Source organism: Tamandua tetradactyla, chromosome 18 (genome assembly GCF_023851605.1).
Source record: "Tamandua tetradactyla isolate mTamTet1 chromosome 18, mTamTet1.pri, whole genome shotgun sequence".
Classification (NCBI taxonomy): domain Eukaryota; kingdom Metazoa; phylum Chordata; class Mammalia; order Pilosa; family Myrmecophagidae; genus Tamandua; species Tamandua tetradactyla.
The window spans coordinates 48,000,485-48,018,261 of NC_135344.1; the positions used below are offsets into that span (position 1 = coordinate 48,000,485).

The window sequence follows — 17,777 nt, forward strand, 5'->3', positions numbered from 1 at the left end:
ATTGCTTAGCTCTATGGTTCGGTACCTTGCACGCACTATAGCAAGTGCGCACGCGCAGGGCGGAGGGAGCCCTGGCGGAGGGAATTAACTCTTGAGCGTCCGCGTATCTCTCCCGAGCGTCCGCGTATCTCTCCCGAGCGTCCGCGTATCTCTCCCGAGCGTCCGCGTATCTCTCCCGAGCGTCCGCTTATCTCCCCCGAGCATCCGCGTATGTACCCAGCAAAGAGCTGTATCAAGAGACACCCGCTTGACTAGCGACAGATCCTTTGCGGCCTGATCTGCCCATTCCTGAGATGAACGTAGGAATCTGTTATCTTTCGGGAAAGCTCACAGGGGCAGGGTGGGTTTTCTGACTACAGAATGAGTTTTCCATTAATCCTTTTTTACTATCCAAACTTGGTCCAATTCGCAGCTATGCTTCCATACTCACTTTTTCCTACCCTCTGTGCCCCCGCCCCCCCCCCTCCCCCCCAAACTGAGACGTGCATCAGAATCACCTGGAGGTCTTAAGCTATTGGTTGCTGGGCTCCATCCCCAGAATTTCTGACTGTAGACTTGGGGTGCCAGAATTTACCCAGCAGGTTCTCAGCTGATCCTGACGCTGCTGGTCTGGGGACTACACTTTGAGAGCCATTGCCTTAAAAATAAGTAATGCTCAATAAGCAATTCTCTGAATCGCTGGAAAGTTGGATTTTCATCTACTTTGCGATCAAGAAAGGGCACGAGTCTCTTTCTAAAAAGTTTGCTTGCCGGTACAGTCCTTCTCATTGTGCCTAAAGGATCAGGATGAGACGGAAGGACCTAAAATGGGGGGCATCAGTGTAGGAAAGGATATTGCTGTGTCTGTAGAAGTATCTTGGGAAATAAGGGAGGAGTTGGGAGAAGGATTGACACCAGTGGAACATGATTTCAGTGGGGTGGGGTTAAGATGGCAGGGTGGGGGGTGGAGGGAGAAAAGGTACGGATTTGAAAAAGTGGTGAGTGGTTAAGGTACAGGGAGAAGGCTTCCTGTCCCAGCCCAAGACCCTCTTTTGATACATGAAATCCTAGGGATGTATAAATGAGACCCTTATGTATCTGTAAGAGGAAAGACATGGGAACTTGTTTGGTTTCAGCCTATCCAAGTAGCCAGTGCAAACAGTTTTTAAAGAACAGCTTTATTGAGGTATAACTGTCATACAGTAAACAATATATATCCTAGAATACACAATTTGATTTGTTTTATCACATATATACAGCTGTGAAACACATCAGTCACCTTTAAAAGTTTCCACCTGTCCCTTGGTGATCCCTCCCTCCCCCACCTAGCACCCCACCACTGATCTGCTTTCTGTTACTATACATTAGTTTGCATTTTCTAGAGATTTAAATGAAATCATATGCACTCTTTTTTTTTAACATGGATGAATTTTATGAGATATAAATTATATCACAATAAAATTAAAAAAATGCACTCTTTTGACTGGCTTCTTTCACTGAACATTATTATTTTGAGATTCATCCATATTGCTGTGTATCAAAATAGTTCATTATTTTTTCTTGCTAAATAATATTCCATTACATGTATATACTACAATTTGTTTATCCATTGATCGGTTAATGGTCATTTGGATAGTTTTCAGTTTTGAGTGATTACAAATAAATCTGCTATAAACATTTCTGTACAAGTCTTTGTATGGGCATATGCTTGCTTTTCTTTCGGAATGAATACTAAATTCACCCAAATTGGAATGGCTAGATCACATGTAGGTGTATGTTTAATTCTTTAAGAATTTGCCAAACTATTGTCCAGAATGATTGTACCATTTTGTATTCCCACCAGCAGTGTATGAGAGTTCTGGTTCCTCTACAACCTCACCAGTGCTTAATATGGTAAGTCCTCTTAATATTAGACATTCTACTAGGTGTGCAGTCATTTCTCACAGTGGCTTTAATTTGCATTTCCCTCATGATTAATGATGTTGGGCATCTTTTCATGTGTTTATTTGCCATCTTTGTATCTTCCTTGGCAAAGTATCTGGACAAATCTTTTGCCCATTCCTGTCACATGTCTTTTTTGAAAAACAGAAATTTTAAATTTTGATTAAGTACATGTTATTAATCGGTTATTTTATAGATCATGCTTTTGGTATCATACATAAAAAATCTTTGCCTAACCTAAGGCAATCAAGATTTTGCCATATAATTTTTTTCTTCTATAAGTTTTTGAGTTTTAGGTTTTACACTTAGGTCTGTGGTCCATCTTGAATTAATTTTTCATAAAGATCCTGTAGGGTTTGAGGCAAGGAGGATGTGAAGTCCCTTTTTGTCTTTGGATGACGTTCATTATTCTCCTAGATAATAACATTTCCCCTTTGATTTCTTGTAATATCATACTGAGATATGAAGTTAACTATTTTTAATACATCTTATGTTAGATGGCAAGGGGATAAGAGAGAGAAGAAACAGACATTTTTAAGGGGCTCTGTTCTAGTTTGCTAGCTGCTGGAATGCAATATACCAGGGATGGAATGGCTTCTTAAAAGGGGAATTTAATAAGTTGCTAGTTTACAGTTCTAAGGCTGAGAAAATGTCCCAATTAAAACAAGTCTATAGAAATGTCTAATCAAAGGCATCCAGGGAAAGATACCTTGGTTCGAGAAGGCCAATGAAGTTCAGGATTTCTCTCTTAAGTGAGAAGGCACATGGTGAACACAGTCATGGTTTCTCTCTCAACTGGAAGGGCACATGGTGAGCACAGCGTCATCTGCTAGCTTTCTCTCCTGGCTTCCTGTTTCATGAAGCTCCCCAGGAGGCATTTTCCTTCTTCATCTCCAAAGCACTGGCTAGTGGGCTCTCTGCTTCATGGTGCTGCAGCATTCTCTGAATCTCCTCATTCTCCAGAATGTTTCCTCTTTTATAGGACTCCAGAAACTTATCAAGACCCACCCAAATGGGTGGAGACATGTCATCACCCAATCCAGCATAACAACCACTCTTGATTAAATCACACCCCCAGGGAGATGATCTGATTACAGTTTCAAACAAACAATATTGAATAGGGATTATTCTGCCTTTACAAAATGGGGTTTAGATTAAAACATGGCTTTTCTAGGGGACATACATCATTTCAAACCAGCACAGGCTTCCCAAAAAAGCTGAGAGTATTTCAGTGCCCACCAGGGCGTTCTTAAATTCAACTAAACATTCAGACCTTCAAGCCTACCATCCACCACCCTTGGAATCAGGTTCATTTAGGAGGACAGGACGGAAACCACAGTTTGCCAGCAGACAGTACAAATGTTCCTATTCTGTGGTAATAGGAACACAATGTACTACTGTTTCAAACAGTCATCAAAGATCTATTTTCTTTGCCACTCCCCAATTCCAGGTGACAGCTCAGATGTGAGGAAGTAAGACCTTAGGCAGCTGTGGGAATCACCTGAGTTAGAAGCCCCATGTACCACAGGAGCTAAGAACCTTTTGTAACAACTTCATACATATAGCTTCCTGGATCACTGTGAGGGATATGCCCAATTACAGGAGTCATTGTACTCAGGGATGCCCAAAACTATAATATCTCAGTTATTTTATAGTCTGTTTATAATTCTAAATAATAATGGCTCAAAGATGAGATCATAAGAGAAATAATAAATATTTTAAACTGAATGAAAATGAAATGCAACATATAAAATTTTATCAAATGCAGGTAAAGAAACGTTTAGAGGAAAATTTATAGGTTTAAAATGCCTATAATGGAAAAGAAGAAAATCTCAAGTGAATGACTGAAGGTTCTACCTTAAGAAACTTAAAAAAGAAGAGCCATCATCTGTTTCCCACGTGTCATTACTTAGTCCTCACTCAGTATGGCCTTTAATTATGTGTTATATACATGACTCTCGGGATAGCATATTTTTTTACATTTCTGTTTATTTTTCAGGCATTGAAATTTCCTTTAGCTATTTTGCTATATTTATATAGTTAAATCATAAAGAGCATCTTGAAGAGAATTTTATTATTACTACTTTTTTATATACAGAAGGATGAAATAAATTGTATCTGCACCTAAATTTTCAAGGAATAAAAATATCATAAATAAAAAAAAATGATCAAACTAAACCCAAGAAAAGCAGAATTAAGTAATAAAGATTGGAGTAGTAATCAACACAACAGAAAAACAGTAAATACCATGAAAACAGCAAAACAACAATAAAATTGATAAACCTTTACTAGACTGGATAAGAAAAAGAAAGAGAGCATATGAATTACCAAAAACATTAATGAAAGGGGGGTCATCACCACCAATCCTATAGAAAGTTAAAAAAGTATAAGGGAGTACTATGAACAACTTTATGTCAAAACATTACACAACTCAGATGAAATGGACAAATTAGCAGAAAGATATAAATTACCAAAACTGTCTGAAGAACTTATAACAAGACATTGAATGGGTAATTAGAAATCCTCTAACAGAGAAAAGCATAGGCCCAGATGGACCTGGGATAGTGAACTCTATCAAACACTTAAAAAACAATACCAACCCTTTATAGTCTCTTCCAGAACATACAAGAGGCCAGTATTACAAAGCCAGACAAAAGCATTATGGGAAAAACTACAGCCCAATATCTCTAATGAATATAGACACATTAATCCTTAATAAAATATTAGCAGATCAAATTCAGTAAGATATTAAAAGGATTATATACCATGACCAAGTGGAATTTATCCCAGTAATAGAAGGTTGATTTAATATCCAAAAATTTAATCAATATATTTAGAGATTTAAATACTCTACTCTCAATAATATCCATTAGTAAGAGAAGGAATAAATATTGACATAGTCACATAATACTACCAGAAATGAGAATAAACAATCTACATCTACACACAACAATATGGATGAACTTCACAAACAATGTTGAATGAAGGAAGCCAGATTCAAAAGAGTACATACTGAATTTCATTTATATAAAGCTTAAAACTTTTATTTAAATAAAGCTTAAAAACAAGCAAAGTTAAAATCCTTTATAGTCTCTTCCAGAACATACAAGAGGCTAGTATTACAAAGCCAGACAAAAGCATTATGGGAAAAACTACAGCCCAATATCTCTAATGAATATAGACACATTAATCCTTAATAAAATATTAGCAGATATTTAATGTTAATATCCTTATTAACAGATATTTAATGTTAATAATCCTTTAATAAGATATTTAATGTTAATATCCTTATTAGCAGATATTTAATGTTAATAATCCTTTAACAAGATATTTAGTGTTAATATCCTTATTAGCAGATATTTAATGTTAATAATCCTTTAATAAGGATTAACATTAATCCTTAATAAAATATTAGTTCAGTACAGTGGCTACTGTGAAGAGAGCATGAAGGAGACTTCTGAGGACTGATAAGTTTTTATTTATTCATATGAGTGCTAATAACATGAGTATGTTGTGAAAATTCAACAAATTATACGTGCACCTATAAAATCAGCATTACTAACAAACTATTTGAATGATCTGAATACAAAGCATCTTGACACAGGCCAGATTACACCATTTTTTCATTAGAACACTTTATCCTTAACAGAAATATGTATAAGACAGAAAGCCTAGGGGTTTGAGGTGCCCTTGAGTTTTCTTCAAGGGAGGCTACTTCCAAAATCAGCATTTTAATTTATACCCTTGTTTGGCACTGCAGAGATTTTTCTACCCCAGCACAATATATACCATAGCAATATCATCACAAAGTAGAAGAACCATTGTCAACGTGAGCTTATTCACAGGCAGCCCAATTTTAGAAAAAAGTACAAATGGAAGTTAAAGTTCTGGAAATTGATTTCCTTAAAATAATCCATGAATGTATCCCCCTGGAAAGTCATTATATACTTCAATCTAAATGGAATACTTACCATATGAAATACACTCACTCATTCATTCATTCATACATCACACATTTGCAGTGTCCACTAAACACCAAGAACTATAATGGAAGCCATGGATACAGAGGTGCCCCATGGAACTTACAGTCTTATGGGGAGTCAGACATTAAACCATAAACCACAAATTTAATTAATTGCAACAGTGATAAATGCTATCAAGGAAGAATATAAACTGTCATAAAAACATATGTGGGGAGCCTAAATCAGTCTGAGAGGAACAAGGAAAATTTCCCCCAAGAAAGTAATATTTAAACTGGGGCTTGGAAGGTAAAGAACTGGGCAGAGGGAATGTGGTTCAATTAGTGGGATCATCCTGTGATGAGATCCCAAAAAGAAAATGAACTGACAAAGTCAAGGAACAGAAAGAATCCTGGAGCATAGCAAATGCTATGGTTAGAAAGTGGTTGGAAAGGTAGGCAGTTGCCAGAGGCAGGCCATTTTAAAGACACTTGACTTGATCATAGAAATAATGGGAAACCACTAACAAGTTTTAAGCAGAGAAGTGACATAATCAGATGTTCAGATTTAAAAAATTATCCCAGTTGCAGTGTGGTTGTGGGGAGGTCAGTGAAGTAACTTTGGCCATAGTCTAAGCATATGATGGTGGAATTTTCAGCTGGCATGGTGACATGGTGATGGAGACCACTGGGCAGATGCAAGAAGTATATCATGGTAGATATACATTACAGGACCTCTAATACATAGCATCCTTCTGTAATCCTTGCTTCTGGAGTGTGGCAGAACCTGTGATTTGCTTCTAACAAAGAGAATATGTCACAGGTGATGGTATGTCACTTTCTTGATTAGGTTACCTTATATGGTATAGGTGATAGAATGTTCTCCCATGATTTTGCCCTTGTATAAAATTCTGTTTTAGCAGACTGAAGAGAGTCTCCTGCTGGCCTTCAGAAGTAAGCTGCCATGTTGTGGGAAGACCATATGAAAAGGCGCTACACATTGCCTATAGGAGCTGAGTGACTCAGTCCTGGGACCTCAAGAAACTTTATTCTGCTAGCAACCATGTGAGTTTTCAAAAGGACCCCAAACTCCAGAAGAGAACCCAGCTCCTGGCAGTGATGGCAGCTTTGTGAGACCCTGAGCAAAGAACCCAATTAAGTCATGATGATGCTCCTGACTATGAAAACTGTGAGATAATAAATGTGTGCTGTTTTAAGACCCAAACTTTGTGGTCATTTGTAATGCAATATAGAACCCTAATACAGATTTTGGTGCCAGGAGTGTGATACTCCTGAATCAAATACCTAAAACTGTGGGATTAGCTTTGGAACCAGGCAGTGAGCAAAAGTTTGAAGAATTTTGAGAAGCATGAAAGAGAAGCCTAAATCCCCTTGAACAGATTTAGGAGAAAACTGCAATTTAAGATTGCTGCTGGCAAGGACCCAGAAGGAAGTGAGTAACGTTCCATCTTAAGAAACTGGAAAAAAGAAAAGCAAACTAAATTAAAGCAAACAGAAAGAAGGAAATAATAAAGAGTGGTGCAGAAATTAATGATAGATAGAATATTAATTAATGATAGAATAGAAAAACTATAGAGAAACTCAAGAAAATAAAAAGTTGGTTCTTTGAAGATATCAATAAAATTGACAAACCTTTAGATAGACTGATAGAGACAGAGTGAGAGAATGAGAGAGAAAGAGAATGAGAGACAAGAATCAAATTACTAAAATCAAGCATGAAAAGAGGGACATTATTAATGAGTTAGAAATAAAAAGAATTTTAAGGAAATAATTTAACAGATTTAAATAAGACACAAATTGGGGAAACTGACTCAATAAGAAATAGAAACCTGAATAGACAAGTAAAAACAAGCAATCAAAAACTACTCACCTGATGGTGAAGGAAGGACAAAATTTTAAGTGTGGTTAAAGGGGGAAATATAGGTTGTATATATTTTAGTAAATAAATTTTTAAAAATTAGAATTGAAAAAAATCTTCCAACTCAGAAAAAAGAGGTCATGATTGGAACAACTGAAAAAAACTGGAATGTGGGTTCTATGTTTTATTATATATTAAAGTTGCTTGAACTTAATAACTGTACTTAAGGTGTTTGCATAATGTCCTTGCTCTGAGAAAATGTATCTGGAAGTGTGATGTGTTGGAGGAACATGATATATAGAGCCTACTCTCCTAATGTTTAGATAATATATAGATAGATAGTAGATAGATAGAATGATATAATAAATGTTGTAAAATGCTAAAAGTTGGCAAATCTGGGTACCTGGGTTAGAGAGTATATTGGAGTTCTATGTGCTGATTTGACATTATTTTTCAACTTTCCTGTCAGTTTGAAGTTATTTCAAAATAAAAGGTTTATGAAAAAATTTCTTTATAATTGATGTTATGGGTTTTAGAGCTGTAAATGTATTTTAAAATGTAAACATGATACCAAAAGAAAAGATAGAGCAATATCTCTTATTAATATAGATGAGAAATCTTCACCTAAATATTAGCAAAACAAATCCAATAGCATATTAAAAGAATTATACATTATGATCAAGTGGAATTTATCCCTGGTATGCAAGATTGACTTAACCAAAGAAAATCGATTAGTGTAATAAACCACATGTGATCATCTGAGTTGATGCAGAAAAGTCATTTGGCAAAGTCCAGCCAGGCTTCATTATAAAAACTCTTAGAACGAAAGAAATAGAGGGAAACTTCCTCAACAAGATAAAGGACATATATGAAAGCCCACAGCTAGCCTCCTACTTAATGGTGAAAGACTGAAAGTTTCCTATCTGAGATCAGGAACAAGGCAAGTGCTGTCACCACTGCTATTCAACATTGTATTGGAAGTTCTTGCCACAGGAACTAGGCAAGAAACAAACTGAAAAGTATCAAATTAGAAAAGAAGTTAAACTTTCCCTATTTGCAGATGACATGACCCTATATACAGAAATCCTGAAAAATCTACAACGAAGTTTCTAGAGCTGATAAATGAATTCAGCAAAGTGGCACAGTCAAGATCAACACCCCCAAATCACAAGCAATGAACAATCAGAAGAAGAAATCAAGAAAAAAAATCGATTCACAAAAGCAATTAAAAGAATCAAATATCTAGGAATAAATCGAATCAAGTATGTAAAGGACTTGTATGCATAAAACCATAAAACATTGCTAAAAGAAATAAAAGAAGACCTAAATAAATGGAAGGATATTCTGTGTTCATGGATCGGAAGACTAAATATCAATAAGATGTCACTACTACACAAATCAGTATATAGATACAATGCAATCCCAATAAAAATACCAAAACCTTTGTAGAAATGGAAAAGCCAATCATCAAATTTATATGGAGGGGAAAGGAGCCCCAAATAGCTACAGCCATGTTTAAAAAGGAGAATGAAGTTGGAGGACTTACACTTTCTGATCTTAAAATTAGTACAAAGTCACAGTAATCAAAACAGCATGGTACGGCCACAAGGAAGACATAGCAACCAATGGAATAGAATTGAGAGCTCAGAAATCATCCCTCACATTTATGGCCAACTGATTTTTTTTTTTTTCCTAACTGCTTTTTGACTGGGGAGCAAAGACCACTCAATTGGGAAAGAACAGTCTCTTCCACAAATGGTGCTGGGAAAACTGGATCTCCATTTGCAAAAAAAAAAAAAAAAAAAAAACCACTCCACACCTTATACGAAAATCAATTCAAAATGGATCCAAGACTTTAATGTAGGAGCATTAAGTAAACTCTTAGCAGAATAAACTCTTAGAAGAATATGTAGGGAAGCATTTTCAGGACCTTGTTTTAGGCAATGGTTTCTTAGATTTTATACCCAAAGCACAAGCAACAACAGAAAAAAACATATATGGAACCTTATCAAAAATGAAAACTTTTGAGCCTCAAAGGACATTATCATGAAAATAAACTGACAGCCTATATAATGGGAGAATATATTTGGAAATCATGTATCTGATAAATGATTACTATTGAGAATATAGAAATAAATCCTTTAACTTAACAAAAAGACAACCCAGCTTACAAATAGGCAAAAAGACATGAATACACATCTCTCTAAAGAAGATATACTAATGGCCAGAAAGCACATGAAAAAGATGCCCAACATCATTAGCCATCAGGGAAATGCAAATCAAAATCCCAATGAGATACCATATCACACCCATTAGAATGGCTGCTATAAAAACAAACAAATGAACAAACAATTTATTAGAAAATAAGATTGGAGAGACTGCAGAGAAAAAGGAACACTCATTAATTACTGGTGACAATATAAAATGGTGCAGCTGCTGTGGAAGATTGTTTGGCAGTTCCTCAGAATGTTAAGTTTATACCCAAAAGAACTGAAAGCAGGGACTCGAAAAGATATTTGCACACCAATGTTCGTAACAGCATTACTCACAATTGGCAAAAGATGAAAGTAACCTAACTGTCCATCAACTGATGAATGGATAAATGAAATGTGGCATATACCTACAATGGAATATTATTCAGCCATGTAAAAGAAATGAAGTCCTGATACATGTGACAACATGTATAAACCTTGACTACATCAGGTTGAGTGAAATAAGCCAGACAAAAAAAAAAAAACAAATATTGTATGATCTCACTGATTTGAAATAATTAGAATAAGCAAACTCTTAGAGTCAGAATCTAGAATACAGCTTAATGGGGGATGGGGTGTAGGTAGGAAATGGGAAGTTAAGGCTTAAAATGTACAGGGGTTCTATTTAGAATGAGGGAAATGTTTAGAATGCAACTAACAGCACTGAAATATATATCTGAATATGATTGAAAAGGAAAATGTTAAATGATATATAGGTAACAATTAAAATTTTTTAAAAAATCCATGGAACTACACTGTACAGTTAGGGAACCCTAGTTAAACCATGAACTATAGTTAATGTTATAATTATTAAAATGCACTATCAACAATTGCAATAAATGTTCCAAACCAATGCAAGTTCTGTTGGGATGGTGTATGGGACTCTTGCATTTGATGCTTCTTCTCTCGTTTCCTTTATCAGTTAATTTTATTTGACAATTTTATTGATCTCAACAAACTTTGGGTTCTGTTAATTTTCTCTACAGGTTTTTCTTTTTTTTTTATTCTCAATGTTCTTTATTTCTGCTCCAACTTCTGTTATTTCTTTATTTCTGCTTCCTTTGGGATTAGTTTGCTGTTCTTTTTCTAGTTCCTCCAGGTGTGCAGGAAAGTCTTTTTTAAAAAATTTTTTATTGATAAAACAACGTACAAGCACATGCATTCTTAACACACAAACATTCCATACATGGTGTACAATCAATGGCTTACGATATCATCACATAGTTGTATACTCCTCACCATGATCATTGTTTAGAACATTTACATCACTTCAGAAAAAGAAATTAAAAAAAGAAAAAACTCATACATACCATACCCCTTACCCTTCCCTCTCATTAACCACTAGTATTTCCATCTACCCAATATATATATATATATATATATATATATATATATATATATATATATATTTAATTTTAACATTTGTTCCCTCTATTATTTATTTATTTTTAAACTATCTGTTTTACTCATCTATCTATACTGTAGATAAAAGGAGCATCAGACATAAGGTTTTCACAATCACAGTCACATTGTGAAAGCTATATCATTATTCAATCATCCTCAAGAAACATGGCTACTGGAACACAGCTCTACACTTTCAAGCAGTTCCCTCCAGCCTCTCCATTACATCTTGAATAACAAGGTGACATCTACTTAATGCGTAAGAATAACCTCCAGGATAACCTCTCGATTCTGTTTGGTATATCTCAGCCATTGACACTTTGTCTCATTTCACTCTTCCCCCTTTTGGTCAAGAAGGTTTTCTCAATCCGTTGATGCTGAATCTCAGCTTATTCTAGGATTTCTGTCCCACATTGCCAGCAAGGTCCACACCCCTGGGAGTCATGTCCCACATATACAAGGGGAGGGTGGTGGGTTTGCTTGTTGTGCTGGCTGGAGAGAGAGGCCATATCTGACAACAAAAGAAGCTCTCTTGGGGGTGATTCTTAGGCTGGATTTTAAGTAGGCTTGACTTATCCTTTCTGGGGTTAAGTTTCATATGAACAAAGCCCAAGATTGGGGGCTCAGCCTATAGCTTTGGTTGTCCACACTGCTTGTGAGAATATCAAGAATTCAACTTGGGGAAGTTGAATTTTCCCCCATTCTCACCATTCCCTGAAGGGGACTTTGCAAATACTTTTCCATTCACTGATCAAATCACTCGAATTCATCAGGGCATCACTCTGGACAAACCAACAAAATCTCATGTCCTACTCAAGATTCCATGTACTTATGGTGTTCAGTTAAGCTGTCTACATAAGTTATATTACGAAATGCACTAGTCAAAATATAAATTTTGTGCCAAATAAACATTTTTTGCTTTAGTCTCATACATAAAGTGAGATTTTAAAATATTAATTACCATCTATTTTCAGCACCCTGCAGTAATAACATTCCTTTGTTCTTCCTCATGCAAAACATTTTTTAAATTTGTACGTTTAGTCAGTATCATTATACACTCTAGGCATTCCAAGATTATACCATCTCAATCTTTATCGTCTATCTTTCTTTGTGATTTCATTTATGCCCCCAGCCCTCCTCCCTTTATCATTCTCACATTCAGCTTCATTCAGTGTTAACATGATTGTATTACAGTTAGGTATTATTGTGCTGTCCATTTCTGAGTTTTGATATTCAGTCCTGTTGCACAATCTGTATCCCTTCAGCTCAATTACACAATATCTTACCCTATTTCTATCTCCTGATGGTCTCTGTTACCAATGAAATATTCCAAGTTTATTCACTAATTGTCAGTTCATATCAGTGAAACCATACAGTATTTGTCCTTTAGTTTTTGGCTAATCTCACTCAGCATAATGTCCTCAAGTCATTGAGGACATCCATGTTGTTACATACTTCATAACTTTATTCTGTCCTACTGCTGCATAATATTCCATCGTATGTATATACCACAGTTTGTTTAGCCACTCGTCTGTTGATGGACATTTTGGCTGTTTCCATCTCTTTGCAATTGTAAATAATGCTGCTATAAACACTGGTGTGCAAATGTCCTTTTGAGTCCTTGCCCTTATGTCCTTTGAGTAGATACCTAGAAAAGGTATTGCAGGTCATATGGCAATTCTATATTTAGCTTTTTGAGGAACTGCCAAACTGCCTTCCACAGCGGTTGCAACATTTGACATTCCCACCAACAGTGGGCAAGTGTGCTTCTTTCTCCACATCCTCTCCAGCACTTGTCTTTTTCTGTTTTATCAATAATGGCCATTCTGGTGGGTGTGAGATGATATCTCATTGTGGTTTTGATTTGCATTTCTTTAATGGCCAGGGAAGTTAAGCATCTCTTCATGTGTCTTTTGGCCCTTTGTATTTCCTCTTCTGAGAAGTATCTGTTCAACTCTTTTGCCCATTTTGTAATTGGGTTGTCTGCCTTTTTGTTGTTGAGTTGAACAATCTCTTTATAAATTCTGGATACTAGACCTTTATCTGATATGTCGTTTCCAAATATTGTCTCTCATTGTGTAGGCTGCCTTTTTACTTTCTTGATGAAGTTCTTTGATGTGCAAAAGTGTTTAATTTTGAGGAGTTCCCATTTCTTTCTTTCTTTTTTTCTTTCTTCAGTGCTCTTGCTTTGGATGTAAGGTCTATAAGACCACCTCCAAGTATAAGATTTATAGGATATTTCCCTACATGTTCTTCTAACAGTTTTGGTCTTAGATCTAATGTTTAGGTCTTTGATCCATTTTGAGTTAACTTTTGTATAGGGTGTGAGATGTGGGTCCTCTTTCATTCTTTTGCATATCGATATCCAGTTCTCTAGGCACCATTTATTGAAGAGACTGTTCTGTCCCAGGTGAGTTGGGTTGACTGCCTTATCAAAGATCAATTGTCCATAGATGAGAGGGTCTATATCTGAACACTCTATTCGATTCCACTGGTGAATATATCTATCTTTATGCTAGTACCATGCTGTTTTGACCACTGTAGCTTCATAATATGCCTAAAGTCAGATAGCGTGAGACCTCCAACTTCATTTTTTTTCACAGGATACTTTTAGCTATTCTGCCCTTCCAGATAAATTTGGTTATTTCTGAAAAGTAAGTTGTTGGGATTTTGATTGGTATTGCATTGAATCTGTAAATCAATTTAGGTAGAATTGACATCTTAACTATATTTAGTCTTCCAATCCATGAACACGGTATGCCCTTCCATCTATTTAGGTCTTCTGTGATTTCTTTTAACAATTTCTTGTAGTTTTCCATGTATAGGTCTTTTGTCTCTTTAGTTAAATTTATTCCTAAATATTTTATTCTTTTGGTGGCAATTGTAAATGGAATTCGTTTCTTGATTTCCCCCTCAGATTGTTCATTACTAGTGTATAGAAACACTACAGATTTTTGAGTGTTGATCTTGTAACCTGCCGTACTCATGTATTAGCTCTAGTAGTTTTGCTGTGGATTTTTCGGGGTTTTCAACATACAGTATCATATCATCTGCAAACAGTGATAGTTTTACTTCTTCCTTTCCAATTCTGATGCCTTGTATTTCTTTTTATTGTCTAATTTCTCTGGCTGGAACTTCCAACACAGTGTTGAATAACAGTGGTGATAGTGGACATCCTTGTCTTGTTCCTGATCTTAGGGGAAAAGTTTTCAGTTTTTCCCCATTGAGGGTGATGTTAGCTGTGGGTTTTTCATATATTCCCTTTATCATTTTAAGGAAGTTCCCTTCAATTCCTATCCTTTGAAGTGTTTTGAAAAGGAAAGGATGTTGAATTTTGTCAAATGCCTTTTCTGCATCAATAGAGATGATCATGTGGTTTTTCTACTTTGATTTGTTGATATGGTGTATTACATTGATTTTCTTATGTTGAACAATCCTTGCATACCTGGGATGAATCCTACTTGGTCATGGTATATAAATCTTTTAATGTGTTGCTGGATTCGATTTGCTAGAATATCGTTGAGGATTTTTGCATTTATATTCATTAGAGAGATTGGTCTGTAGTTTTCTTTTTTTGTAATATCTTTGTCTGGCTTTCCTATGAGGGTGATGTTGGCTTCATAGAATGAGTTTAGGTAGGTTTCCCTCCTCTTCAATTTTTTTTTGAAGAGTTTGAGAAGGATTGGTAGTAATTCTTTCTGGATTGTTTGGTAGAATTCACATGTGAAGCCGTCTGCTCCCGGACTTTTCCTTTTTGGGGAGCTTCTTAATGACTGATTCAATTTCTTTACTAGTGATTGGTTTGTTGAGGTTGTTTATTTCTTCTCCAGTCAAAGTTGGTTGTTCATGCCTTTCTAGGAAGTTGTCCATTTCATCTACATTGTTGTATTTATTAGCATAAAGTTGTTCATGGTATCCTGTCATTACTTCCTTTTATTTCTGTGGGGTCAGTGGTTATGTCTCCTCTTCCATTTCTGATCTTATTTATTTGAATCCTCTCTCTTCTTTTTGTCAATCTTGCTAAGGATCCATCAATCTTATTGATTTTCTCATAGAACCACCTTCTGTTTTTATTGATTTTCTCAATTGTTTTCATGTTCTCAATTTCATTTATTTCTGCTCTAATCTTCATTCTTTCTTTCTTTTTGCTTGCTTTGGGGTTAGTTTGCTGTTCTTTCTCTAGTTCTTCCAAGTGGACAGTTAATTCCTCGATTTTTGCCCTTTCTTCTTTTTTGATATAGGCATTTAGGGCAATAAATTTCCAACTTAGCACTGCCTTTGCTGTGTCCCATAGGTTTTGATATGTTGTGTTTTCATTTTTCATTTGCCTCAAGATATTTACTGATTTCTCTGTAATTTCTTCCTTGACCCACTGGTTGTTTAAGAGTTGTTGTTGAGCCTCCACATATTTGTGAATTTTCTGGCACTCTGCCTATTATTGATTTCCAACTTCATTCCTTTATGATCTGAGAAAGTGTTTTGTATGATTTCAATCTTTTTAGATTTATTGAGACTTGCTTTGTGAACCAGCATATGGTCTGTCTTTGAGAATGATCCATGACCACTTGAGAAAAAGGTGTATCCTACTGTTGTGGGGTGTAGTGTTCTATAAATGTCTGTTATGTCTAGCTCAGTTATTGTATTATTAAATGCTCTGTTTCTTTATTGATCTTCTGTCTAGATGTTCTGTCCATTGGAGAGAGTGGTGAATTGAAGTTTCCAACTATTATGGTAGATGTGTCTATTTCTCTTTACAGTGTTTGCCACATGTATTTTGGAGCATTCTGATTTGGTGCATAAATATTTATGATTCTTAAGTCTTCGTGCTGAATTGTTCCTTTTATTAATACATAGTATCCTTCTTTGTCTCTTTTAACTGTTTTACATTTGAAGTCTAATTTGTTGGATATTAGTATAGCTACTCCTGCTCTTTTCTGATTGTTATTTGCATGAAATATCTTTTTGCAACCTTTCACTTTCAACCTATGTTTATCCTTGGGTCTAAGGTGTGTTTCCTGTAGACAGCATATAGATGGGTTCTGTTTTTTAATCCATTCTGCCCGCCTATGTCCTTTGATTAGGGAGTTTAATCCATTAGCATTTAGTGTTATTACTGTATGGGTAGTACTTTCTTCTACCATTTTGCCTTTTGGATTTTATATGTCATATCTAATTTTCCTTCTTTTTACCTTTTCTCATAGTCTTCCTTTCTACTCTCTTCTCCACACCTCTCTCTTCTGTCTTTTCACATCTGTCTCTAGAGCTCCCTTTAGTATTTCTTGCAGAGTTGGTCTATTGGTCACAAATTCTCTCAGTGATTTTTTGTCTGAAAGTGTTTTAATTTCCCCCTCATTTTTGAAGGACAGTTTTGCTGGATATAGAATTCTTGGTTGGAAGTTTTTCTCTTTTAGTAATTTAAATATATCATCCCACTATCTTCTTGCCTCCATGGGAAATTTATGCATAGTGTTATTGGGCTTCCCTTGTATGTGATGGATTGCTTTTCTCTTGCTGCTTTCAAGATCCTCCCTTTCTCTTTGACCTCTGACATTCTGATTAGTAAGTGTCTTGGAGTACATCTATTTGGATCTATTCTCTTTGGGGTACATTTCACTTCTTGGATCTGTAATTTTAAGTCTTTCATAAGAGTTGGGAAATTTTCAGTGATAATTTCCTCCATTAGTTTTTCTCCTCCTTTTCCCTTCTCCTTTCCTTCTGGGACACCCCAACACATATATTCATGTGCTTCATATTGTCATTCAATTTCCTGAGTCCCTGCTCATATTTTTCCATTTTTTTCCCTATATTTTCTTTTTCTTATTGGATTTCAGATGTTCTGTCCTCCAGTTCACCAATCCTATCTTCTGCCTCTCAAAATCTACCATTGTAGGTTTCCATTGTTTTTTTTTTTCATCTCTTCTACTGTGTCTTTCATTCCCATAAGTTCTGTGATTTGTTTTTCCAGACTTTCGATTTTTTCTTTTTGTTCATTCCTTGCCTTCATTATATCCTCCCTCAATTCATTGATTTGGTTTTTGATGAGGTTTTCCATGTCTGTTCATATATTCTGAATTAATTGTTTCAGCTCCTGTATGTCATTTGAATTGTTGGTTTGTTCCTTTGACTGGGCCATATCTTCAATTTTCCTAGTGTGATTTGTTATTTTTTGCTGGCATCTGGGCATTTAATTACCTTAACTAGTTTATTTTGGAGATTGCTTTCACTTCTTTTACCTAGGGTTTTCTTGCTGGATGAAATTGTTGTCTATCTGTTCTTTGACATTCAGTTCAGCTTTATCTGGACCTTTAGCTTAGGTTTTGTTTAACAGAGGAGAATTTTTCAGTTCTTGTTTTCTTGTTTCTTGCCC

At 35.6% G+C, this 17,777-nt stretch overlaps 1 long non-coding RNA gene across 2 annotated transcripts; it reads left to right on the forward strand.

Moving 5' to 3' along the window:
* The first annotated feature begins 66 nt into the window (after positions 1–66).
* Positions 67–7,097, forward strand: LOC143662165 (uncharacterized). 2 transcript variants are annotated; one of them, XR_013165188.1, is made up of 3 exons: positions 67–299; positions 1,826–1,872; positions 6,799–7,097. It is a non-coding gene; the product is annotated as an uncharacterized LOC143662165 (long non-coding RNA). The 2 variants fall into 2 exon arrangements; XR_013165189.1 differs by having other exon boundaries at positions 6,802–7,097.
* The last annotated feature ends 10,680 nt before the right edge of the window (positions 7,098–17,777 follow it).